Source organism: Furipterus horrens, unplaced genomic scaffold (genome assembly GCF_987537825.1).
Source record: "Furipterus horrens unplaced genomic scaffold, mFurHor1.1.pri manual_scaffold_3, whole genome shotgun sequence".
NCBI lineage: Eukaryota > Metazoa > Chordata > Mammalia > Chiroptera > Furipteridae > Furipterus > Furipterus horrens.
Genome location: NW_028327173.1, coordinates 60,585,819 through 60,611,625, shown reverse-complemented (window position 1 = coordinate 60,611,625; position 25,807 = coordinate 60,585,819). Strand labels below are relative to the sequence as shown.

The 25,807-nt window shown below is 36.5% G+C and overlaps 1 long non-coding RNA gene across 2 annotated transcripts in view; it reads right to left on the bottom strand.

The window, feature by feature from the left end:
• Positions 1–18,340, bottom strand: part of LOC150015156 (uncharacterized) — a 152,336-nt gene extending 133,996 nt beyond the window's left edge. For both annotated transcript variants that reach the window (XR_016509963.1, XR_016509964.1), the window contains exons 1-2: positions 18,272–18,340; positions 18,066–18,133 (exon numbers count right to left, since the gene is read on the bottom strand). This is a non-coding gene — a long non-coding RNA (uncharacterized LOC150015156). The remainder of the gene's footprint in view (positions 1–18,065; positions 18,134–18,271) is intronic.
• Between the last annotated feature and the right edge of the window lie 7,467 nt (positions 18,341–25,807).

Genomic DNA, 25,807 nt, shown 5'->3' with positions numbered 1-25,807 from the left:
ATCAAATTGTAACCAGACACTTACCCTCAGAGGGTATCTTGGGCCAGATAATAATTTTGCTATAAGAAAAAGTAAAAAGGACAGCATTCTCTGAAGTATTGAATCTCTGGTTTCCTGAAAATTACTTTTGGAATGCTTCTCTGATACTTTAAACATTTATGTACACTACATATTCACAGATAGATAGATAGATAGATAGATAGATAGATAGATAGATAAATAGATAGATAGATAGATAGATACACACACACACAGATGGTCTGGGGCTTTCAATGGTTTGACTTAAGATTTTCCAGTAGGAACAGTACTTCACAATTTGAATTTTGATTTTTTCCTCAGGCTAGCACTTCATATGATACTCTCTCATGATGCTGGCCAGCAACAGACACCCACACAGTCATGAGGGTTAACAATCGATACTCCACAGTATACTGTGTTGCCAGCACTTTCTGTATATTGTGTTGTGAGCACATTTAAGGTGGGCTAGGCTAAGCTATGTTGTTTGGTAGGTTAGGGGTATGAAATGCATTTTTGACTTAATGATATTTAAAACTGACAATGGGTTTATGTGGACAAAGCCCTATCATAAGTCCAGGAGCACCTGTAATACCTTTTCACATCAAGTTATAATGTTAACTGACCTTTCTCCCCCTTTTAAAAAATGATTGTTCCTTTCAAATTTTTATTTCCATTGTTTAGCCCATCGTCTGTCACATCTTTGGTAACTGAAAATATTTCCCAAGTCTATGATAACTGACCCCTGAGGGATTGATTATATTATTCCAGCAGATGCTGATATATCCTGTGATTAGGATACTATTTATTCTTTCATAATGTTTCAAAATAACAAAAGATAGCATAATTAAACAATGCCTATAACAAACACTTTTCTAATTCCCAGGATACAAAGGAAGTACAGATGCCAGTACAGGGATCCAAAACCTCGTAGGAGCTGGTGCACCAAAATTGAGGGACCTAGAAAACTTTTCAGTTCCTAATATTACTGTGAAGCAAGACTCCATTAATTAAGAAAACTACTCAATTAGCAAGAATCATGTTATTAGCGTCTGCTGCTTAAAAGCTTTAGGATTTTTCTGAACTTTTTTCCCCTCCTTCTGAAATCATGGAACAAAATTATTTAAATGTAACAAATATACAAAATATGGGTAAATGTTATTTGTACATCGCATTTTAGAAATAAAATCATGTGCCAAATAATCTAAAATACTAATTAATTTCTGACATCTAATTTATACATTTCCTTCAAAATAATAGAGAAGCATTTTCAAAATTCAGATCTAAAGATCCCAGCTCAGTAAATTCTCAGTGAGTTGACAACTACTGAATAGTTTTCTGTTGAAGGAATTATTGGTTTTATATTTTGTAAAATATTTGTAAGTCTAGGAAATCAGATGGTAGTATTGGAAACTGCACCTTAATAGTGAATGATTTCACGAACAATACAGTGGATCTAAACAATGTAGCTGAAATATGTGACCACAGACATCAGGGTATCACTTGGACAATGCCACCAATAGCATGAGTGACACTTGACGGTGGAGCAGTGGGCAACCGGTACTTAGTGGTCTTGTGCTTTGTCAACTATTCCTTTTTCTTTCTTTTCTCTCCCTGTTGGCTATTTGTCATTCTCAGAATAGTAGAGGCCCTCCTTCCCCTGGACCTTTTTGAACTCTGCTGTCTTTGGACATCATGGCTTTTGCAAAAGAAACTATTTACTAGGCAGTAATTGTATGCCATCCCTCATGTAAAGGTAAATGATAATGAGGTATGTGCAAAGAATAGGCAGCCTTGTCAGAGGGGAAAAGAGCAGCTTTTAAAACTTAAAGCCACACAAAATGCCTTACAGACTTGTTCTGGAGTAACTGTATCAATTAACCACGCTAAAAGCTCTGACTCAGATGGGCACTGCACACAGCATGTCTACGAGTGTTTTATTATCAATGCCATTATGAGAGTTCTTGTCCTAGACAAAGGGAGAACAGAAAAAGAATTCAGGCTGACAAATTAGTCTTGAAATCAGTTTCATTTACATAACGACTGGAAGTTCATTAATAACAGAGTTTTAATTATTCATGCTCTTGTTTCACTAGATACAGCAGTTTCCCCCCTGCTGCTTGGGATGTCTGGATTAGCTAAAATGAACCTCGGCAAACTGATAGGCTGCCGAGATACTCAGCTGCTTTCCTATTTTCACACCACTAGAGATGGGGGTAGGGGTGGGGGAGGGTGGAGTATGTGTCCAAAATGGGGTTGGGTGATGAGGAGAGGTAGGGAGGGAAGGGGAAGGCATTGAATAGGGGAAAAGAAAGCTGGTTAAAAGGATTCTTTGGGGTTTGTATTACATGTTTCTGGAAAAGAAAGAGAAGGAAAAAATGCGACTGTTGTAAATTTGTTTTAATGGGAGGTTCCACCTGAGATGCTAACACTTTAAATATCAATTGTTTCAAGATTACCTGATGGGGCATACTACCAATATGCTTGTATGTGTGTTTGGGAGATTCTCTTGCTTTAGATAGAGGTACACACAGGGTTTATTTTGGGAGGGAGAGAGAAAGAAGAATATGAACATGTCCCCCCTTCCATATTATCAGGACAAATCTGAGAAATGTGTTTAAAGTTGGCTTCAAAACAACTTTCTTTAATGAGAGCAGTGTTGTTACCTTCATTTTTACTGGGAATAAATAATGACACAAAGGATACTTTCCTGCAAAGAACTCAAACTTTTCACACACATTAATCTCCTTATATAGCCTCAGCAGCAGCACACTAAGGAAGAAGTTCAATGCTAAGTGGGCAGGGGATATTGCATTTCTGGTTCTAGATGTTTTACTGAGTAATTTAGGTAACTGTCTCAAAAAAGAGAATCCATGACAAATAAAAGCAAGACTCAGTTGTTTCCAACACCTTTAGTTCAGCGAAAGGCAGAAAGAGGCCAGAGAGGCACATTTCCTCGTTTGGAAATCAGACCACAGCTGCTGGTCTGGGTCTCCAGGGCTGGCGTTAGAACAGCTTTGAAACAACAGTTCTTAGTTTGGGGAATCATCACTTAAAAAAACAGTAGAAATATTTAGAAGAAAAAAATTAGGAAGAAGAAATGACATTTAACAAGACATGTACAAATACCAAATGCTTTGTCCACGTTCTTCTGCTTGAATGAAACTTCACAACAATTATTACATCCATTTTACTGAGAAGGAAATCGAGCTTCAGAGAGGCTAGCAGGCGCACAGCTAGGAAAGCAGGGGTCGGGCGCTCAGTCCATGGCTGATCCCAACTCTGCCCCGGCTGCTCACACACATTTGAAGACATTGATTATATTCTTTATATAAAGTTTATACAATTTATTTTATTTTACTATGTTAATTTTCTTTACATTGCCCTCACCAATAAATTTTTTTTTTTTTTTTTTTACAGTATAAACACAACAGCTTGTTTTTTCAGAGTATGGATAGCTTTCTTAGACCTTGACTAACGGGAAAGTCGTAAGAGTCAAATATGTAAAGTGTGAATAATAGAGGAGCAAAGGCCTATTTCTGGTAACAGAATAATTACAAATTAGATTGACTATGCTACCTGATAACTTTGTCAATTGCCGCATCTGTGGATCTTTTAGGAAAAAAAATTAATCATTAGAAGATACCATCTCTCATTACTTTAAGTTTGCCTCTAAGTAAGCATTTTTCGTCCACATACTGAGAATGACCATCATGGACTAATAAAGTCAACTCTTCCTTCCTTCCTCCCTGTTTTCTTTGTTGTTGTGTTATCAGCTATTTATTTCTACTTTAAAGAATTCGTGTCTACCGGCTAGTTTTAAGTTTTATTTTACACCTTCATTCCTTCATTCTTGGCCAGGTCCTTCCCCCAACCCTGTTTGGGCCTGTTTTATAACTTTATATGGGAGATTTTGAATGATTAATTACTGCTTCAGGGTGATCGGAAGCTCTCAACACATTTACAACATTTATCTTTTTATCTCTCTAAAGTTTATATGTATAGATTATTAAAGTACAAAGAGGTTACATGACATGCCTAAGGAAAACAAAAGTGTTTTTGAAAAGATAAAACAAAATCCTTTACTAGGGAGCTATCCCAAGTGACCCATTTGATTCCAGTGTCCTACACAATAAAAGGCCAGCAAGCACTCTGTAAAAGTCAGAATCGGTGTGGGTGCCTGGGATAGTGCTGCACGCTGTGAGCTCTAAATGAGAATTTCTAAAAAATTGCCTTAGCCAATCTGAAAGTTAAGCCATGAAACACACTCTTCTAAATCTTCCACCAAAGGTTACTATAAAAATCTGATATATATTTTTAAAAGATAATGAGAACAAATCCTTTTAAAAAACTAAAAAAAACAAATTATTTTTAAAAGTTTTAACTGCTCAATGGGTTTTGTGTTTGTTCTACTTTAAAAACATATTTAATTCTATTTTCTGGGCTCCTTTACTTCTTTAAAAACTTAGAAATATTGCCAAAGGACAAAGAAAACAACGAAGGTTGGATGGGAAAGAGGAGGAGATGGAGGGGACATCTGGATCGCGTTTGATCTGGCAGCTCTTCCAGTCCCGTCAGGGGGATGCGGCCCTGGGCGGCAGGGGGGGTCTGCCTGTGCTGATATTTGATTTCCAGGTGCAAGTATTCACTCATCTAAGTCGTGACCATATGCTGCCACACGTCTGCATGACTACTGCTGCTTCTTATACGGGGTATAAAATGTATGCCTGACTGAGGCAGGCAAGATAGATGGTCTCGAAGTGGAAAAATTCCAGCAATTTTGCAGGGAAGACTTAGCACACAAAAATGTTGCTTATAGCAATGCCCGGACCTGTCTCTTGCCGGGTTAGACGTGGAGCCTGGTTAGTAGGAGCCAGAGATAAACATTTTCTAGTCCTGTTTCTGATCATTTTGTTCATTGATTATAAAGTAAAAGAGGTGACTCTTCAAGCCCCTTGAGGCATATCCAATCCGTGAGGGGAGACGTATTAAATACATAAATTCTGTTGTCTAAGTTTTCATTATGCAAGATGAATAAATTATAGAGATCTACCGTACAACATCATGCCTCTTGTTAACCACATTGTATTGTACACTTAAAACTATGTTGAGAAGCTAGATCTCGTGTTAAGTGTTCTTACTGAAATGGATAAAACAAAATAAAACAAAAACATTTACTAACCATTGGCAAAGTGCTGTTTTTTCAGGGCATTGATATTTGTCAAACAAACCAGAAAGTCTATGTGGAATAATTATTGATTTTGTACATTTGGGCAACATTAGTGTTATTATTTTTTTAAATTTGATTTGCAGCTTTCCCATCTTGTATAATAAAGATGATATATATTTCTCATATTGGATCTTTGTAAGCATTCAAGATAATACCAGTAAAGACATTATAGTTGTGTAAGACATGGCATTTAATGTTACTATGTTGCTTAATGTTAGGATGTCAGTTTTGCCCATTTGATATTCAACTTATAACATGAAGTTACAACACATAAACTCCATGGTGGCAAATTGAAAAGCATTTGTGATTTGCTCTCAAGGACAGGATCACTAATGACTGCAGAGGCGGCACCCTCTGTGGACTTAGGTGGGGTCGCCATTGGAGAGTTGAATGGCTGTGATCAGAGGGAGAATGCTCTGGAAAGGGAACGTCTGGAAAATATCACAACTTTCATTTTTCATCTCTTGGCCATTTCATATACAAACCCAATTTTAAAAATTCATTTGGCTGGAAATCTCTGTTAACTTTCACTTTTGTAGTTTTTGCAGTTATTAAAGAGAAATACAATAAAAAATAAAATTAAATACATATATTTGTTAGTGGCATTTTAGTATATTCTACTCCTTTGCTTCTTGGTCAATAATCAAATATTGTCAATACTAATATTGTATTAATAAATAAAAATTTAATTCCCCGATAGTGGTAAAAGATACATAATATTTAAAAAAAGGAAAAATGTCAGAAACAATAAGCTGTTAATATTGAATGTCTAACTTTTTTTTTAGCATATTAAGAGTCAAGACCTATATTTTTGTAGTATTTTGGCTTTTTAAAAATAGAAAATGGAAAATTAATGTTCATATTCCATACTATCTATTTAGCAAAATGATCTTTTTTCTATATTGAGGACTACAGAGAACCTTAATAGTTTCTCTTATACTGCAGAATAATGAAGGTAAAGCTTAAGAAAAAAAGATTTGTTCAGCACTTGAAAACTTATCCTTACTGCATTTTGTAGCATCTGCATTTAGTATAATTTTTGTTCCCTTTCATGTCATAATCCTTTCTTATAACTGATGGAAAATGCATTTAGCATCATACTGGGGGAGTCCTTGGGTTGTTGTTTAAAATATCCAAAGGATAAATAACATTTGAATCAAACTTACCATTCTTTGCACTGGGTTCAGTTTAGATAATAATATGATCAATGAAAGAGGAAAGAATGAAGGGAGAAGAGACAAGGAAATGAAGTGGAGAAAAAGCAGTAAAAACTTTGAAAAAGAGTCAATGACAGAAAAAAAGGAAAAAGAAAGAAAGCAAAGGAGGAAGAAAATAAAATGCAAAAACAAGGTGGGAAGTGGGATGATGAATCCTTTGAGAAATTGTAATAACAGGAACTATTTTGTGCAATGGCATCTCCAAAGGTAGGTACACAATGATGAAATAAAAACATCTATAATGAAATTGCTTGAAAATGTTTTGCTTTCCTAGGTTAAAAGCTGTAGCCTGTTTAGGAAACAGGATGCAATAAAAGTATAAACTGAATTTCATCAACAAATGGGTATTTATAGACCAGATACATGACTGAATTCTGTGAAGCAAATAACTATGCAAGAAGAATAACGACTTCAATAGAAAAATAATTTGTACCATATAGGTATTTGCCATTTCTTTAAATATTATACCTCAAGTAAGTTATTCAGAATCCACACTTACATTATAACACTTTGAAGATAATCTTAGCAATAAATTCTAAGAGTGCATTGATAGTTAAATTAATTGTGTAGGCCTTTACATAAATATTATTTTGTTTATTAGATTATTACATCTCATTTTCAAAATGTGAGACTTTGAAACTTCCAACTATAATTTCTAATAAGTTAAGAACTATTTGAATCCCAATATTCAAGTACCTAAATACTAAACATTAAGAACTCATTATGGCCTTTATCTCACAATGGCCTCCATCCTGATTCATCTCTTCATTTTTCCAGTCTTTCAAAACTTTCCCACTAACTCCAAATGTCTTAAAAATCCCAGATTCTTTTTAGTGTTTTATGCTACATCTATAATGCTGAATTGGTATATATATTTAGCTCTTTGTTCTAAACTTTGCCCTCAAAAATCATAATATATATGTTTTCTTATTGACTTCTCCTTTTTCTCCTTTTCATAAAAGACTTCCTCAACTTCTAAAGGGAGAAACACACACACACACACACACAGAGTTTCCCCTTTTATTGTCTTCTAATAGGTAACACGTCTTTAGGGTGCATAAATAACATACTCAATACTCAGCACTGCATGCATTGCAACATTTTAGTATCATGAGGAAGACCATTTTAAATACCACCAATTTTCAGCGGGGCAGCAATCTACCAAGTGCCACACATGTTGGAGGTGGAAAAAATTAAGGTTTGGCTTGTTAATTTGAAAATAAAAATGTCTTTCAAAGTAAGAGGCAAAAGTATGTTTATTTGAGATCAATAAGAATAGATATTTGGGAATCATTAATTCAGGCAGAAGCCCAAATAATGTTCCAATTAGGAGACAAAGGCAATAGGTATTTATGAGAAGAGGAAGGAAATAATTAAATCAATAAAAGGAAAGCATTTTTACTCGTAAAGTTAACATAGTGATGTTAATTCTAAACAACATTTTAAAATTTCAGTCTGAGTCATCAGACCAGTAGTTATAGTATCTGCTTTCTTTTACCCTTGCAAATAGATTTTTGGGACACAAGGTTGCTTAGTCCCAGTCCAAAGCTTACTTTGTTTTGTTTTAACATTCCAAAGTTTGAGGCATGAGACGTGCAAGGCAGTTCCCCTGGCATGGCAGCTCTGGCTCCATAGATATTATTTACAGGCCAGTTCCAAAGCCCACATCCTTGTACATTCTGCCTTCCAGTTCGTTGTCAAATATGTCCCAGTCTCCTTTCCACCTTCCACCCATAACCCTCTGAAATGAAAATAAGGTTCTTCAGGGCAGGTATCAGGTTACACCTGTTACTGTGCTTTGATACAGTAACTGGCACAGAGTAGGTTCACAAAAAGTTTTTGGAAAGAATACTGCAAGTCCAAGTCCTGACTTTATAATCAAGTTACTCTTAAAATTTGCACAAAGTACCTGTTTCCCTCTTTGGGTTAGGTTTCTAATGACCTAAAGCAGATCTGGATATCCAATAAACAGGATGCTAAAACGAAGTTAGAGTGTAATATGCCTGGTCAAATACTGGGTCTCCAGACTTGCCGGCCCTACACCAGTCATGCTAAACATGTTGTTTAAAATCATTTACACAGACAGGATGTTCACTCTGAGTTTCTGCAGAGGAATCCCTTTCATTGTTAGACTGGAAATGTATCAAGTCCCAGGGTGGCACATGGTTTAGCTGTAGGGAGATTTTTCTTTCACAGTTTTGGTTCTAAAACCCATAAGCAAAGCCTGGCTTGGTGGAGCCAGCAGTGATAGACAGGGAAAGTAAGGGGCACTCCAGGGAGGAAAGAATTGCTCTTATTTTCTGTATGCTTGTTTCGTGACATTTTCATGTCTGTAGTACATGTTTCACGATGTTTTTGCAGGCTCTCACCAGGTGCTTTTCAAATAAGCACTAAATTTCCCCTTGTCTACTCCAAGAGGAAACCTTCAGGTAGGTTTAATGCAGAAGATTAAGACTGCATTAAGATTAAGTCTGAAATGTTCTGCAACCAATTAGCCCTCTAGTATTTCTGTAAGCCTTGAATTTTTGATGCGATCAATGACACCAGTGGAGCCATCTTCTGTGGAGTGGTTATTAAAGATATAAAAATCAATACAAAGATGATACTTGGAAATCTATATCACACAATAATGAATCACCATGAGAGCAAACTAAGAAGAATGTCAGCAAACCAAACAGAAGGTTTTTGCATAACAAAGTATTTCATGCCAGTAGAATTTAAGCTAAATTTTGTATGAGGCTAAAGTCTTCAGGCTACACTTAGGATACATTTGCCTGACAAGGTTTAAATAAGATGAAGCCACAAGCCCAGCCAGGCAAAGGGCTCCTATTGCATGGGTGGGGGTGGTATTTAGCTGTTCATGACTGAGCCAATAATGGCATGATTTAACTCTAACTAATGACAAAATAGCATCAAAACTTTATCAGTAATTCTCATTCAATTTCTTTTAAATGAAACATTATTCGCCTGTATGTTAAGTCCAAAGTACTGATGTTATTGGAACTGTGTATTGAAGATTCAGAGAGTAGTCAAAATTTAATTTGAACTAGGGATTGATTTTATTTCCTTCAAAGGGAGATTCTTTTTCCTTCCAAAACTGAACTGATGCATGACTTTGCAAATTCATTTGGGCTTTCTCCGTGACACAATTGTAAGTGACAGAAGAACATTTATGCATTTTGTCCTGAAGGGACATCACAATGTTGCTAATGATGCTGCAAATGACTAGGAAGCTATTCTTTGGTTTTAGAGATACGGATTCCCTATGATTTCATGTCATTTGCTGCCAGAAAAAGTGAAAAATCAGCAAGCCTGCCACAATCACTAAACCATTGTTTATTTAATGGATATAGGTTTTATGACTCAGATTTCCCAATTTACAACTACACAAATATTAAGTTTTATAGACAGGGATTAGGTGAGGGTGTATTTTTGTGTATGTTGGGTGGTGCAAAAATCATAAATGTTTCTATTTCCTTCTGTCTCTAAGCACACATATGAGTCCCTCCTTGTAAGTCTTAAGTGGCAGCTTTTATGGAGGGACATGTTCATAATCACTGCGCATCAAGTTCTTAACATCAAAGTCTGGCTCATTCATTAATCAGTAAACTTAACTGATTTACAGAGAAGTCTTTGTTATTCTTGGAGTGTTTTCATCTACTTCCCATTCTGGTGCCAACACAGTTTCCAGAAAATGAAACAACGACTGGTTTATGCTATTGCATATTAAGTCAGGTTTTCTCTGTGTTTTTATTGCCTGTTTCAAAGGTTGACTTAATCAGCTGTGAGTTGTTATGGAGTTAGTCAGGGTGGAATTCCCACAGATTTTTTTCTCCCTGCATATCATATAACAATAAGAGCGCTAGACACACCTTGCCCAGATTTAACAAGTCTTTGCAGTTTTGACTTAATTTGTTTCCCTCACCTTTACCCCCTGAGGCTCCCAAAGCAAATGAACCATTCAGTAGCATAAAACAAGGGGAATTAGTTTAGACTTCAATAAAACACAGACCTCTTGCTGGCAGAATCTGCCCTGATGCAGAATGTCTGCAGTTTAAAATATTGCGGAGTCTTGATTGTCCTGACACTTCACAATTGTCCTCTTGAACCCCCATTGCCTGGGGAACTTCAACACCCACAGCTGTTCCGATCTCAGGCTCATCAGCAATGGTGCTGATACTTCAGCTCCTTTATCTTTGTCTGTAAAATTGCCACTACAATGCATGAATATACTTTCCAATAGTTCTAAACTCGGGGTTTAACTTAGTCTCTGATATCTCTTTTACATGATGTGTGAGGCGGAAAAAAGGGTGAGAAATGCTAATTTCATAGGCAAGGGGTTCATAGATAGCATTTAAGGAAATAGATATACTTTTGCATATATAAAAGGTTTTTGCATCTCTTCCAAACTATAAAAATCTTTAGTCTTCATAGGTCAGTCATCCTGTTTGCTTGGGAATGAGTTTTGATGCCTTAAAGAATATTATTTACTTATTTACAAATAGCTAATGATAACATGCTACGTGCTGGGTGCTGAAACTACACTTTTTATCAGGGGAATTTTGAGAAAGGTGTTTAGCGAGATTGTAAAGCTGTTTCTCCTATGAGGTTACACGTTAATATTTTTTTGTGAAAAGTTGGTTAGTATCTTTAAGAGTTTAATTAGTAAACCAAGCTAAACTGGATAAGTGTCTAAACCTGAATGGAAAAATCAAACATTTTTTTAAATAGGTGGAAGACATGAGATTCATAGTAATTATTTAAGAGCAAATCCTTCCTATTAGACTAAATGGTAAAAACTTGAATCCCCAAACTGGTCAGTTTAGTCACATGGAGAAAATTGACTTTTCAGACAATGTATGTTCACCAGGTAAAAACTGGTGAGTTCTTGATAAAATGAACTGGAGGATTTAAAAAAGGCAAGATTATCTAAAAGGTGTACGTTGAGCAAGAAAATTTCTTCTTCCATACAATTAAGATAGGCCTGCGAGCAGGGGAGAAAAACCCACAGAGGGCATGTACATTACATGAACATAAAATTATTTTTAGATGCACAAATTAATTTAGAAATTAAGAAGAGAGATTATTATTTTATAATGCCATGCTTTATATAATTTAATATGAATATATTTTTTCTAGCATCTATAAAATAAAACAGAGTGATTTTAATTTATAGAAAGTTAACACATGATGAAAGTAAAGAGGAGAATTACCTAGGAGTTGCACACAGACCATATAGGAGTTAAATCTTTGTAAACAAACCCAGAAATAGAAATACTTCCAGACTTTTATGAGCCAATGCTTCACCAAGCCTGTTAATGGTCAACCCTCTTATTGACTACTTGGCTCTTATGAATCCAGAAATGGGGTGAACCTAAATCTCAGAGGGTCTAATTTTAGGAAAAACAAAGCAAAATAAAAATATATTAAGGCAGGAAAAGTTTAGGTTAAAACACATCTACATGTGTTAAAAAAAAAAAAGACTGTAAAGAATTATAACAGAAATGTTAACAAAGCTTATTTAAAGTGTTGGTGTAACAATGGCTTTTATTTTCTTGTTTGTTTTGATATTTATAAATTTTCCAGGATAGCATTTCTACTCTAACCAGAACAAAAAAAAAAATCAATAGAATGTACAATCTAATGGTTGAAACTTCTGTTATGAACAAAATAAATACATTTTACCACTGGTAATGCCTTTGGCTAGAGGGGAAAGATGATTTCCATAGAAGGATTGCAATGTTTTATATTTAATTAATTGAGAAAGCTTTGGGCAAAATCAGACCTACAGATTCTGGAAGCTATTTGATAGACACAAGGAAGAAAAGGGAAGATCAATGGGACATCTTCTAGAAAATGAGAACAGTCTGTTACAGCGTGAGTAAGAACATAAAGAATGTGAAAACAAGGCAAAGTGAAACTTAGATGAAAGTGAATAATAAATGAGAAAAGATTAGGAAGTAAACTGGCCTTGAAACTAAAAGTTAAGAGCCACGACAGGATTCTGAATTTTGAACATCAGAATTAAGAAACTCCACTGGGAAATAAGTTTATGGAATGAGCAAAAGCTTAGAGTCAGAATGATTTCTGCTTGAGGGAGGCTCTAGGTCATTAGCATTGGGTCTGTTTTATTAACACTATAGCTTTCCCTTTACTTCCAAGAAAAAGCACATATAATGCTTTTACTCTTCATAATTCACTTCCTTAGTCAAGTACTCATTGATTTTTCTGAATCTGTAGCCCATCTGCTTGCAAAACATTCATTGACTACATGGGACTAAATAATAAGTATTGGTTGATGTTAATGTACATACATGCAATAAAACTGTCAACTCAGTCATCTTTCTGGTATACCTGAGTATATTAAGTAAAAGCACCTTTAGACAGTGGAGGCATCACTGTCTGAACAGTAGTGTACATAATAGAAAGAGCATGGCGTTTGACCTCAGGAAAACATGGGTTCAGCCCTGACTGGTGTGGCTCAGTGTGTTGGGGATCGTCTTGTGAACTAAAAGTTTGCCAGTTTGATTTCAGATCAGGACACATGCCTGGTTTGTGGAATAGGTCCCTGGTCAACCAATCAATGTTTCTCACATGTAGATGTTTCTCTCCTGTCTTTCCCCCCCACTTTCCCTTTCTTGAAAAAGAAATAAAATCTTTAAATTAAAAAAAAAAAAAAAAAAGGAAAGAAAGAAAGAAAATCATGGGTTCAAATTCTGGCTTTGCCTCTTGCTACTTGTTAGATTTGATTAAATTAAGTTTTTGAGCCTTATTTATCTTTAAACTTGGGCAATACTGTCTTCCTAATATAAGTTTTATAAGGATTAAATGCGATATACATACATTAAAGTATATAAGAGAATGACAGGTACACAGTAAACTCTTGTTAAATGGTAGCTATAATTATCATTGTCATTAGCATGGTCACATTTTACGGTCAACACAATGCAGCTTAGAGTTTCAAGAAGAATGTCTAGTTTTTGTTTTCTTTGTGATTCAAGTTTTGGAATATTAATATGAGAACGATTTCATTTTTTACTCAGATGGGAAATGGTTAATTGAAAGAGCTAGGTATGAAATGGGCTCATCTACATTTTCAAGTCTTTCTCTGTCAGGGTTAATGTTACCAGCTTTCTCTTCCTCAAGTGGTCTCATTTGGGGCTGGTCAGAAACTCCAAAAAAGCTGATGCACCAGCAGGAGAGCCAAGGAGACTGAATCCTTAGGGAGAGAATGCTTAGGCTCAATGAAGCTCTGAAACTCGGCTTTCTATTTCAGACACTTGGGGTCAATCAGTGAGCTTTATATCTAAACCCAACATTTGGGTCTTAACTCAGCTACAATCACTGTAGATCTCACTGAGGTGAATGGATTCTTTCCATCCACCCTGCAATTTTCACAGTTGCAATCTGAGGAGAGAGCCTCATATTCCAGTTGAGTTTAGGATTTGGGTGGAATATCTATTTGCACTTTCATTGGGCGCAGAAAAGTGAAAGACTTGTTTGATGGGATTTACCTAGCTTTCATGGTGAAATACTAGCCCTTTCAATTATTCCTTTGCTTTGCTTTTTACTGGTCAAACAGCTCATTATGTAGACTCTGCATAATTTTAGGACAACTTGTTATTTATCCCAGAGAAATATTATACATCCTAAGCTCTATTCATTCATAAAACACATCTTGAATGCCACCTTTTCCATAAGAACTTCTACAAAATTCATAATACTGAGATAAGCATATATATATATATATACATATATATATACAATTTATTTATTGATTGATGTTAACATTTATTTATTGATGTTAACATTTATTTTTTATATGTTGATTTTACTTCTATAAATTGAAGAGACCAGGGACCATACTTTATATTCTTTTTATACTGCTTTGTTATGGAACAGTTTTGGACATATCATAGACCTCTAATAAAATTAGATAAATGACTTTTTTTAAAAAAAGGGTCTTCAAACATCTAGTTGGTGAGACTAGAAAGTCAATTTAGTTTGTACTTTTTTTGTAATTTTAAAGTTTCAAGTGATGATAAAGGGGATCCAATCTAAACTAATTCTTTTATTCTTGAAACGAAAGGATCAATGGGCACGAGGAGTGGGCAGATAGGTGCCAGGAAAGATAGACAGCAGAGTGTGGGTTTATCATATGCTAGAATCTGTTGCTGAAAGTTTTTCCTAAAAAATTAGCCTTCATTTATGAGTCTCCTTTATTTCTTCAAATGGATGCTAATTGCTCAAGATCACTCAGAAAGTTCTGATGCAGATTTAGGACTAGAACCCAAAAATGCTGTCCCAGCCATGTATTTATAACAGTGACACTTTTCCTGTTACAGGAATAGACAGTGTCCATTTATGTTTCTTATATTGCCATAGCAATCAAAGTTTATAGCATGAAGACCCCAGAAAAATTTAAACATAAAACAATTTTAAATCTGAAGTATTATACTAAAACATCGTCTTAATAGCTGTCATTATCCTTTCCACCATAGATATTACATGTCTTGGTTCCAATATTATAGTGGTGTGATACTCAAAATTATATATATTAAGACAGTAATATTAGTATAATTATTATCCAAGATTGCATTAAGATATGTTATATTTACTGGATTATATTTTGAAAATATAAAAATAAAAGGATATTCACACTGAAATTTGAGTAAGAAATAATATGAGAAATAGTATCTATTATTTTTAAGAATACATTTTTCTTCCAATAAAAAAAAAGAACTTATTGGCAGCACCCTCGGCAGTCCCCCAGACCTGTCTCTTGCTTCAACAGTGTTCACATAGAACAGACCCAGGCCGCCCCCTCTTCCAGCCTCCGACCACCCTCCAACCTCTTTTCCAGTCACCACCTTTAGAACCACTCAGTCATCCTAAGCCTTCGAGACCAGCCAGCACTCTTTTTTGACCTTAACTCCTTATTGCCAAACAACTGTAAGCTTCCAAATTTGTCAGAATTATTCCACCCAAGTGGAGGCTGCCATCAACCGCCGGGCCAACCTGCATCTGCGGGCCTCCCACACCTGCCTCTCTCTGGGCTTCTATTTCCACCCCGACAAGGCGGCTCTGGAGAGCGTGGGCCACTCCTTCCGCGAGTTAGCCGACAAGAAGCGGGAGGGAGTCCCCGGTCTGTTGGACGTGCAAGACCAGGGCGGTGGCTGTGTTCTGTTTCAGGCCGCGCAGAAGCCTTCCCTCAATGAGTGGGGTAAAACTCAGGAGGCCACGGAAGCCGTCATGGTCCTGGAGAAAAACCTGAACCAGGCCCTTTCGCATCTGCACGCCCTGGGTTCTGCTGGCACAGACCCTCATCTCTGTGACTTCCTGGAGAACCGCTTCCTGGATGAGAAGGTGAAGCTCACCAAGAAGATGGAAGACCACCTGATTAATTTCTGCAGGCTGATCTAGTCGCAGGCTGGGCTGGGCGAGTATCTCTTCCAAAAGCTCACCCTCGTGCACGATTAGGAGCCTTTGGAACACAGGGGACTTTGGAAGGCTCCTCTGCATCCCCTCGTGTCTTTTGCCTGAGCCTCTCTCTGAAACTGCTAGGTATTCCTTTAACCACCCTAGCGTTCGCTCCTATGCGTGGGACCAAATGACAACAATAGGTTTTTTTTTTGTAGAAGATACATTATTTTTTCTACTTTGCCAAGTTTTGCCTTTTTAAATGTTTTTAACTCTGTTGCCATTAACTATATATTATAATAGTATGGTTAATTAAAAAAATTCAACTCGAGTTTAGGTCTTTTAATTCAAATTAATAGTCCTAAATGGCTTAGCAAATAACTTGTTTAAAATTTATAATACCATTTTCTGCATTTGGTTATTAAAATAAATATATAGCCATAAGCTATGATCGCATTTGCAACAAATACCTTAATTAGGTAAAATAAACTGTATCTTTACACATGTTAAAAGATTACCTTCACATATGTTTATCTTAGAAATTAACTTAGGAAACAGGATAGTGACAAATTACATTTCAGAGATGAGAAAACCAAATCAGAGAGCTGTTAATGACTACCTTTAGATTGAACCCAGGTGTTGCAGCAGTCTGTAAACCCTACCCTAGTGTTATTCTTCTTTTCTCTGATCTGTTACCTTCATTCCTGACAAGAATCAGGGGATGGCAGATTGGAGAAATGTGCTTTTGCTAATGGAGGAGGGGAAATCCAATGACTTGCTCTGACCAATGAGCACCATGTTTTGCCTCTGAAAAGTGGAGGATGGGTGCAAGTGGAAACGAGGACTATTGGCAAATCTGCTGGAGAGATGAAGTCATTCTCTCTCCATATACAGGCTTCTTAAGTTCTAATGGTAATCATAACCATCCGTTTGTGATTTGGAAGCACGGAGCCTCCATCCCCTTGAAAGGCTTTTTGTTTTGTACGTTTCTTTTTATTCTGCTTCCTGAAACTCTATGCCAATTGATGTTGGCATGTTTCTGAAATGGCGAGGACCTTCTAACTGCCTTTCCCACTACACTGCACCCTGAGCTGGCAGGTCCCCTGCTTCCAGGTTACTTTACCCATCACGTCACCTAGGGCTAGCCGGGGGTCCATTGAAAGGGCAGTGTGATGCCAATTATTTCCCTTCCTGGCTTTTACATGAAGGGTATAATGTATCTCTTTTAGGAGGGAGACTGCTAAAAGCGATTTTGGTTCCTTAGTAATTCCCATAACCACAGAGTTTCTGGACTAAAGAAGAATTGCAAAACTGAGATGGTGTGAGGAGGTAGAATGGAAGTGCTTTAGTTAATCAGTAAATCTAGGGTTTACTGGGTGCCAGGCAGTGTTTTAAGTGCTCTACATCCCCTCGTTTGTTTCTACTATGCCACAGGTCTTGGAACTGGGTACTGTTTCTCCTACTTTGTAGATGGAAAAACTTGAAGCTCACAGTGTTGCAGCTAGTAAATGGCAGAACCATAATTTGAATTTAGGTTGGCTCTGAACCTAGGTTATTAATGATTTTGTTGTAGGTAAGATTAAAGATCTCATACCAGCCCGCCTTCATGAAGTATCAGTAGCTTCAGGAATATACAATTATTTAACAAGCAGAAAAGCATATGACCACAGTTCAGAGAAGTAGAAATCTGAGGCCGTTCCCTATAAATTCCTTGATCCCATACTTTTCCACCTGACACCACCTGCGGTGGCAGTAGCCTCCTTGGGATGTTTTGTACCTCTTCCTACATCTACAAAGAAACTCATCCTAATCATTTCAGGCTTCATTTGTAAAACTGACGGATCTAATTACTCTCCACTTGACTCTGTGATTTGAGATGTCCTGACATAATTCAGGGCAGGAGCCTCCTAAGGTTGCAAGAATACTTTTGTAAAAAATCTGGATAGGTAGTCAGCCGTATGAAGTATGCAACAGATAACCTGACATTGAAAGAGGGAACCCGCAGACACAGTTTGTTCTTCCCTCAGCATGATCCAGAATCATGATTCTATCTACTACTGAAAGATTACTTGATATCATAACCTAGAAAATCTCCTGTAGATAAAGGACAACACATTTACACAATGCTGGCATTCATACTGTAACTGAATCCACTATGCCTTATTTTGAGATTAATTATTTACCTTAGAATCTATGTAGGCTCCATACTCTTCAGACCTAGTTGTGATGTTTAGAGTAAGTGGTCTGCAACCTAGAGAAGGAAGACAAACAAACAAACAAATAAACAAACCATAGTTCAAAGTCAGCATGAAAAGAGTAGGATTGAAGATATATTCACATGTGTGTTAAAAACTGTTGTGAGTCAGATTCAGATTATAAAGGTGTTTACCAGTTTGGTGGTTCAGAGAGGAGAATTTGGACGAGACAGAGGATCAGTATTTTGTGGCCCTGTGCTTGAAGTATCAGCTCTGACAAAAAAGTGAAAGGGTCTAAAATGATTCCTGGAACTGAACAATGTAACTGAACCCAGGAGGGAGGAGCAGGCTGCTCCTGGGAAAACAGGTTAATGAAAAGATCAATTACACTCTTATCTTGTTAGTCATTAGATAGCCCATTGATGCCACATGCTTACTTTAAATGTAAAACTCCAGGCCAGCCATTGGAAAGCTGCCACCACCCTTCCGGAACCCCTCCTTCCTTTCTGCCCTAGTGATTGGAGGGAAAAGGCCAGACTCTGACCCTTAGAAGTTCAGCATCTGTTCCCTGGCAAACGCAGATGTGAGGGCAAATCAGAAAGCAAGTCTTTGCCCGAGGAGAAGGGAAGGTGCCTGGTTTCCTCTGCGATGAACATACCAGAATATGAGGAACTGATCAAGTTAATATTAATGTGAACTCCTGACACATTTTAAATGTAAAAATTGGAATGGCTCAGAGGATTTTCTTTCTTCTCAGGCAGCTTTCACAGATCTGAAGTGACCATGTATTGAGTATATACAAATCATTACAAAAGTTTTGCTTGCATTAATGGTCTTTGAGAACCACTCTTTTTCAGTTGTCAATTTTTCTTTCCCAAAAGCATAAAAATGGTTTACCTGTCGTAGTTCAGCATCAGTTGCCCATGACTAAATGTTAAAAAAACACTATATATTTTCTAAAATAAAGTGAGTGAGTGCCTGCTCATCACTGGTAGAGAGCAAGAAATCATATATATATGGAATTGGATCTTTTTCCTCAGATGCTATTATCTACTTCTTCCAGCTTCTGCACCCTTCAGTTGTAAATGGGCCTCCCAACCTCTTCTCACCTCGATACTACACTTAGCCAGACATCAGATGTGCAACGAGAGGGCTACAGATAACCCATCTTTGTAGCAGATAAAGACTCATTCTCTTTTAATAAAATTAGTGTATTTAACTTACCTTGTTTATTTTTGATGGTATGCCTATTTATTATTTATTGATTATGACTATTCAAGCAGTTAGTATTTATTTGATTATCAAGTAATAGCTTCCTCTCTATGTGGAACATTCCTACTCCAGTCAGAAATATTTTGCAAGCAGTAAAATGCTAATTTAGGAGCGAAATGGTGAAATGTAGCAGATAGTTAAAATTTCTCAAAGCAGTGAGTTGACCTGTTAACTAATTGCTCCTTTCTCTTCTGCTCATTTTAGTTTCTAAAAGTCAAAGTGTTGTATGTAAGTTTTGAATACTTAAAACTCATTCCTACATAAGTATACAGTACATAGATGGACAGATTTTCTGTCAAGTGAGTTTTTTTATTACAGATTTTAACTATTTGTTTTTAGAGAGAGGAGAAGGGAGAGAGAAAGAGAGGGAGAGAACATCAATGTATGGTTGCCTCTCGTGTGCCCCCAACTATGACCTGGCCCACAACCCAGGCATGTGTCCTGACTGGGAGTGAAACTGGCAACCCTTTGGTTCTCAGACCAGTACTCAAGCCACTGAGCCTCATCATCTAGGGCCCATCAAGTGAGTCTTATACCTGCAAGGGGAAATCAAGCACTGTCTCTAGTTAAAAGGGCCATAAAGTTTCTTAAGATAGCTGCCATTAAAAAAAAAAAACAAAAAAACCCTGCTATTAAAAATATATTTGGTAAATTTTTAAACAGTTGAATTGCAATATAACAATTTGGAAAGCTTCATACATTTTGGAGGCTTAGATTAGTTGTTTCTTGAATTTAAAGGGGTTGGTATATATCACTTCAACATCTTTGATTGAAGTTGTAAATAAAATGGCTCTCTTACTCTTTTACATATGTATATTACTAGAGAGAGAGCAAGAGACTAAGTTTTGGGAGATGAGCAATTTTTAATTTTCCAATATACTATAAGTTTGACATGAAATGGATCAGGATAAAAAAAGTACTTTGTGAATACAAAGGCTAATATCAGATTGCTGAGCGAGACTACAAAACTTGACCTTACAATTTTAGATGAGGGATGGACATACATCCTTCTGCCATGTGACTTGGCACCAACATGACAGTCTGGATGTAGTCCAAGCATATCTGATACTGACTTCTGCTCCCTAGCACTGTGTTTTATGGTGATGATCTAACATAGCTGTAAAAGTTCTATGATGAGTAGCAAATAAAAATTTGCTAGATAGACATCTCTAGGCTTCATACTGCCTTTGGTTAAGTACAGTTATAAACAGGCATAATATCTTATACTAGGGTTGAAAATGCAAAAGGAATAAAATAGCACTTAAAATTTTCTTCCCAATTTCTTCATTTCATAATTAATGTAATAGACATGAGATTAATATAGAAATGATGGACATTTGAATGTGTAATTTTGAAAAGAGATATATTTTTATTTGTAACAAAAAATCATCTTTGTAGGATGGATTAACATTGCTTTTAAACTATGCCAACCTTAAGAGGACAAGGAACTTGATTAATTGTTTATATTTGTATTAATAAGTATAGTTTTTAACTAATAACTAGATATATATTTTTAAATAGGTATTTAAAAGTATATTTGCAAATTCAGGATTCAAGGAATTTTCAAAATTTTCTTGAGAGTTTGGATACATTGTAAAAGATTCAGTGAACATCATATTGGATAATTTAGATGAGACAGAAATAGAATTAATTTCTATATGTGTCTTTTATTTATAGAATATACATACATTAGTCCCCCCTCATCTGAGCAGGATACATTGTAAGACACCCAATGAATGCCAGAAACTGCAGATAGTGTGAACCCAATAATACTATATTTTTCCTATACATATGTAGCTATGATAAAGTTTAACTTATAAATTAGGCACAGTAAGAGACTAACAATAACTAATAATAAAAAAACACTTATAAGAATATATTGAAATAAAAGTTATCTGAACATGGTCTCTCTATCTCAAAACATCTTACTATGTTATACAGCATGGTGGGTAAGCTACACGAAGAGACAATTCACGGCCGGGATGGGAGATTGATGGAGTAGGACGATGCAAGATTTCATCACACTACACAGAATGCACTCAATTTAAAAGCTATGAATTGTTTACTTCTGTATTTTCCATTTCAAATTTTTGGACTGCTACTGACTGTAGATAACAAACTTCATAAAGCAAAACTGCCAACAAGGGAGGAATTTGTATTGATTTTGTGAGTAAACCTAATGAGGCAACACAAACCAAGGATAGTTAATTGTACAAAAGATGTTATTTTTGCTAAAGTTTGAAATGCTTTATTTATCAAAATTCAGCTTACTAGTCTCCTTTGAATACAGCCGTTATTTAGGTGTTGAATAAAAACTATTTTGAAAAGAGTTGCTCTATGTATAATTTCTACAACTTTTGAGTTTAGTTTCTCTGTAAAAATTTCCAAGTTCAAAATGATAGCATTTTAATAAACAAGTCAGATGTTCGAGTGACTGTTATTCCTCATGTAGTTGTCATAACAGCATTAAAAAAAATGCAAACTCAGGACTTAAAAAATCAATTAAGAGTATTTTTTATTGAAGTATAACTGAATTACAATATATTAATTTTAGGTGTACAACATAGTGATTTGATCCTTATATACATATGTATATGTATAATGAAGTGATCACCATGCTACGTCTAGTTATGTCTGTCATCATAGAGAATTATTACTATATTATTGACTATAGTCTTATGCTTTTTGTTACACCCCATGACTTATTCATTTATTTTATAACTGGAAGTTTATACCCTTTAATCTCCTTCACCTATTTCACGCATCCCTCCACCCCTGTCCCTCTGGCAAACACCAGTTTGCTCTCTGTATTCTATGACTCTAATTCTGTTTTTTTTTTTTTTTTGCTTTGTGTTTTAGACTCTACACATACATGAAATCATAGGGAATTTGTCTTTCTCTGTCTGTCTTATTTTACTAAGCATAATACTTTTCTTGTTGATCCATGTTTTCACAAATGGCAAGATTTTGTTATTTTATGGTGTTCTCTCATCTAATGATGGGCACATATGTTGCTTCCTATCTTAATTATGGTAAATAATGCTGGAATGAACATAGGGATGCATATGTCTTTTTTTGAATTAGTGTTTTCATTTTCTTCAGATACATACTACACAGTGGAATTGCTGGGTTATCTGGTGGTTCTAGTTTTAATTTCTTGAGGAACTTCTATACTGTATTCTATAGTGGCTACACCAGTTTACTGACAGTGTTACAAGTATTCCATTTTCTCTACATTCTTGCCAACACTTATTATTTTTTGTCTTTTTGATAATAGCTATTCTGACAGGAGTGAGATCATATCTCATTGTAATTCTGATCTGCATTTTTCTGATAATTAGTGATGTTGAACATCTTTCCATGTGCTTTTTGGAGAAAGAATATTTTTTTAAAACTGTAATCCAAGGGGAAAATCTATGATATTCAAGGAAAAAAATAAGTTCCAAGTAATACAAAAGCAACTTTTTAATCATTAAGATGAAAAAGAAGAAAGTATAATTATGAGTACTGAGAAAAGAGTACATAATTCAATATGAAAAAAGCTCAAGAATGAAAAGAAGCCAGTTTAGAGAAAAAATACATCCAATGACATCTCATCTAGAGAAAGGTGAGTGAAGTGAATTTAAGTGATATAGAGGCACATTCCAGTATCACCTTGTATGATCTTTTACATCTAAAAGAGAAAAAAATTATTTTGATAAGTTTTGAGAAAACTTCACAGGCTCAATATTTTTGTTATTTAAAAATTCACATTTCTTTTCCTGGACTAGTATCCTCATGCCTGGACTATGATGATAAATTCTAACTAATGGCACTTTCTGTCTTAGGAGCTTATATAATTGATAAGGAAAGGTTAGCATTTTTGCTTTCCTGCGTGTTATAGCCTGAGGAAACTTTTGAAATCACAACTTCCCTAATTGAAACAACAACAACTCTGAATACTCCGAGTGGGATGGAGCTTTCACAGAGGAAAATCTGGCCTCCTAATTGGAGCCTCCTATTCCAGAATGGAAACTTAGACATTAGGTAATCATTTGGGAGGGGCTGATGATGTTCAAGTGGGAAGTGAATTAACCAGAAATCCAGTTTAAGTAGATAAATTGTGTCTACTGCAGATCAGAGCAGGGCAAAAAATGGATTTATTCAATAATTAACCCAACAAATAATTTTAGCAATATTTAAAATTTAATAGTACTATTTAAAAATAATATACTATGTTAATAATGTACTGATATGATAGTAATATTTAACAATGAGATGACTAAATGTAACAGTAAATCGGCTTTTTCATTACTATTAGGTACTGAGAATACAGCGGTGAAGTAGTTGGTCAAGGTTTCTGCTTTCACAGACAGAAGACAAACATGTAACATCATACAACTGACAGAGAGTAGGAAAGGGAGGGGGAGAAATGTGTTATGAAAGTATTTAATTCTAGGAGAATGGTTCTTGTTACGTTAAACTGAGACTAAAGCTGTAAAGAATGTAGAGTAGGCTATTTTTATAGTCCAGACAAGAAAGATATTAATGAGAACCTAGACTAGGTGGAAGCAGTGGGAATTAAAAGGAAGAAAAAGACGCAAGAGATATTTCAGAAACAATCGATAGAAATTGGCAACTGCTGAGATGCACAGTGAAGGACAGGGAAGAGATTAGAAAGCTGGGGCCTCATTGAAGAAACTGGATGCTCTGAACAGAAAAACAGATGACAAAAAACAAACTAGTCTGATGGGGTAATGATGAACTCGGGTGTGGTGTGGTGTGTTTGATGTGTCAGAGTCTCACAGAGATGACAGTTAGTAGCTGGAAGTGTAAATTATAGATTAAGGGAGAAACTAGAGCCAGTTCCATCTGATGGACAAGAGAGTTAAAGCTGTGATATTGTCTATCATCATTAAAGGTAAGGGGAACTGTGAGTCTCCATAGAAGTGGGTGTTCTGAGAAATGACATAATTAGGGGAAAGCACAACTAGAGTTAAGGCAAGTAGGAACACTAGCAAACAGTAAATACTGATTTCTATATGATCAGCCCTTTGCTAAGGACTTTACAGGGGTTGACTTCATTACCACAACTTCTAGTAAGTAGATTTTTTATTAACCCCACTTTATAAATTAAGAAATGGAGGCACAGATTTCTATGTCCAAACAGCCCCAAAGCAGGCGAACCAGGATTCAAATGTAGAGAACCTAGCCTCAGTGCCTCTGTCTTTAACTAGTACATCTTAGGCAGAGTGATTCTGAAAAGAGGCTTGCTCTTATTAAAAGAGAAGTTCTACAGACTAAATTTAAGTAGATAGGTTAGCAGGGCAGACATCCAAGGGCATAAGGCTGAACCTGAGAAGGACAGCACCATGCATGAGAAACACAGGCAAAAGAGTGGGTTTTGATGTGAAGCAAGTGGCCACTTATAAAATCATTTTGTAACACTTTGATAAGTGTTATGAAGGAAAGTTCAGGGTTCTTTGGGAGTCTACGTTAAGGGTCCTAACTATAATATAGGAGGTGTACGGGGTGGCTCTCAGGGAAGTCTACCTTGAGAAAGTGACATCTCCAACAGAGACCTAAATCATGGGAAGGAGTTAGGAGGACAAAGAGGGAAAAGAAGGGCTCTCTGCATTGAAGGGCTCTTAGGCAGGAGGAACTTGCAAGATTCGGGAATAAGAAATCTGGGGCAAAGATGAGAGGAAAAGGTCCTAAGGATTTTGGACTTTATCCTAAGAATCGTCGGCAGCCGTCCGTCTCGAGAGACGATGGTGTAGCTTCTTAAGAGTCTATCTGCACCGCCGAGAATGGCTGTGCAGTCCGACTCGGGAGTGACATGGTATCTGTCTCCTCCCGTGTTGAATCGACATCTTGTGATGACGCTGAAGCTACAGAGCCTGGGCAGGGTAATATGGAGGGTCTGCTGTTGCCCATGCAGCAGACCCCCCCTCTCTTCGCAGCTGAAGGGTCCAAGGGAAAGACGGAGTCGATACAGCTTGGGTTCAGGTGCGCCGCAGGAGTTGCCGGTGTTGACTACAACGTCAAACCGCCTTAGGGACTCCGGCTCCGGATTTTCTGTCGGGGTTTACTCCCTTAGCCCTTCCCCTGAAGAGGTATGCCGCAAGGCAGCGGAGGTTTTTTGGAGTCAGAGTTTTCCTTCTCTGATGTACCCTGACTGGAAGATCGAACCAGCGACACTTAGCTCGCAGGCCGACGCTCAATCCACTGAGCTAAACCAGCCAGGGCAATCCTAAGAATAATGGGAAGATATTGAAGGGATTAAGCAAGAGAGTGACAAAGTTAAGGCTCAGAGAGTTTTAGTTAACTGTTCAAGATCATACGGCTATTAATTCACTGAACCAAAAGGAAACCTAGGTCATTCCCAGATCCGTGGTCCTTTCTGTCATAAAACTACATTACCGTCCAGGGCTGGGCTGCAAAATGTGTAACAATAAGCTCTCTGGCAGAAAAAGCAA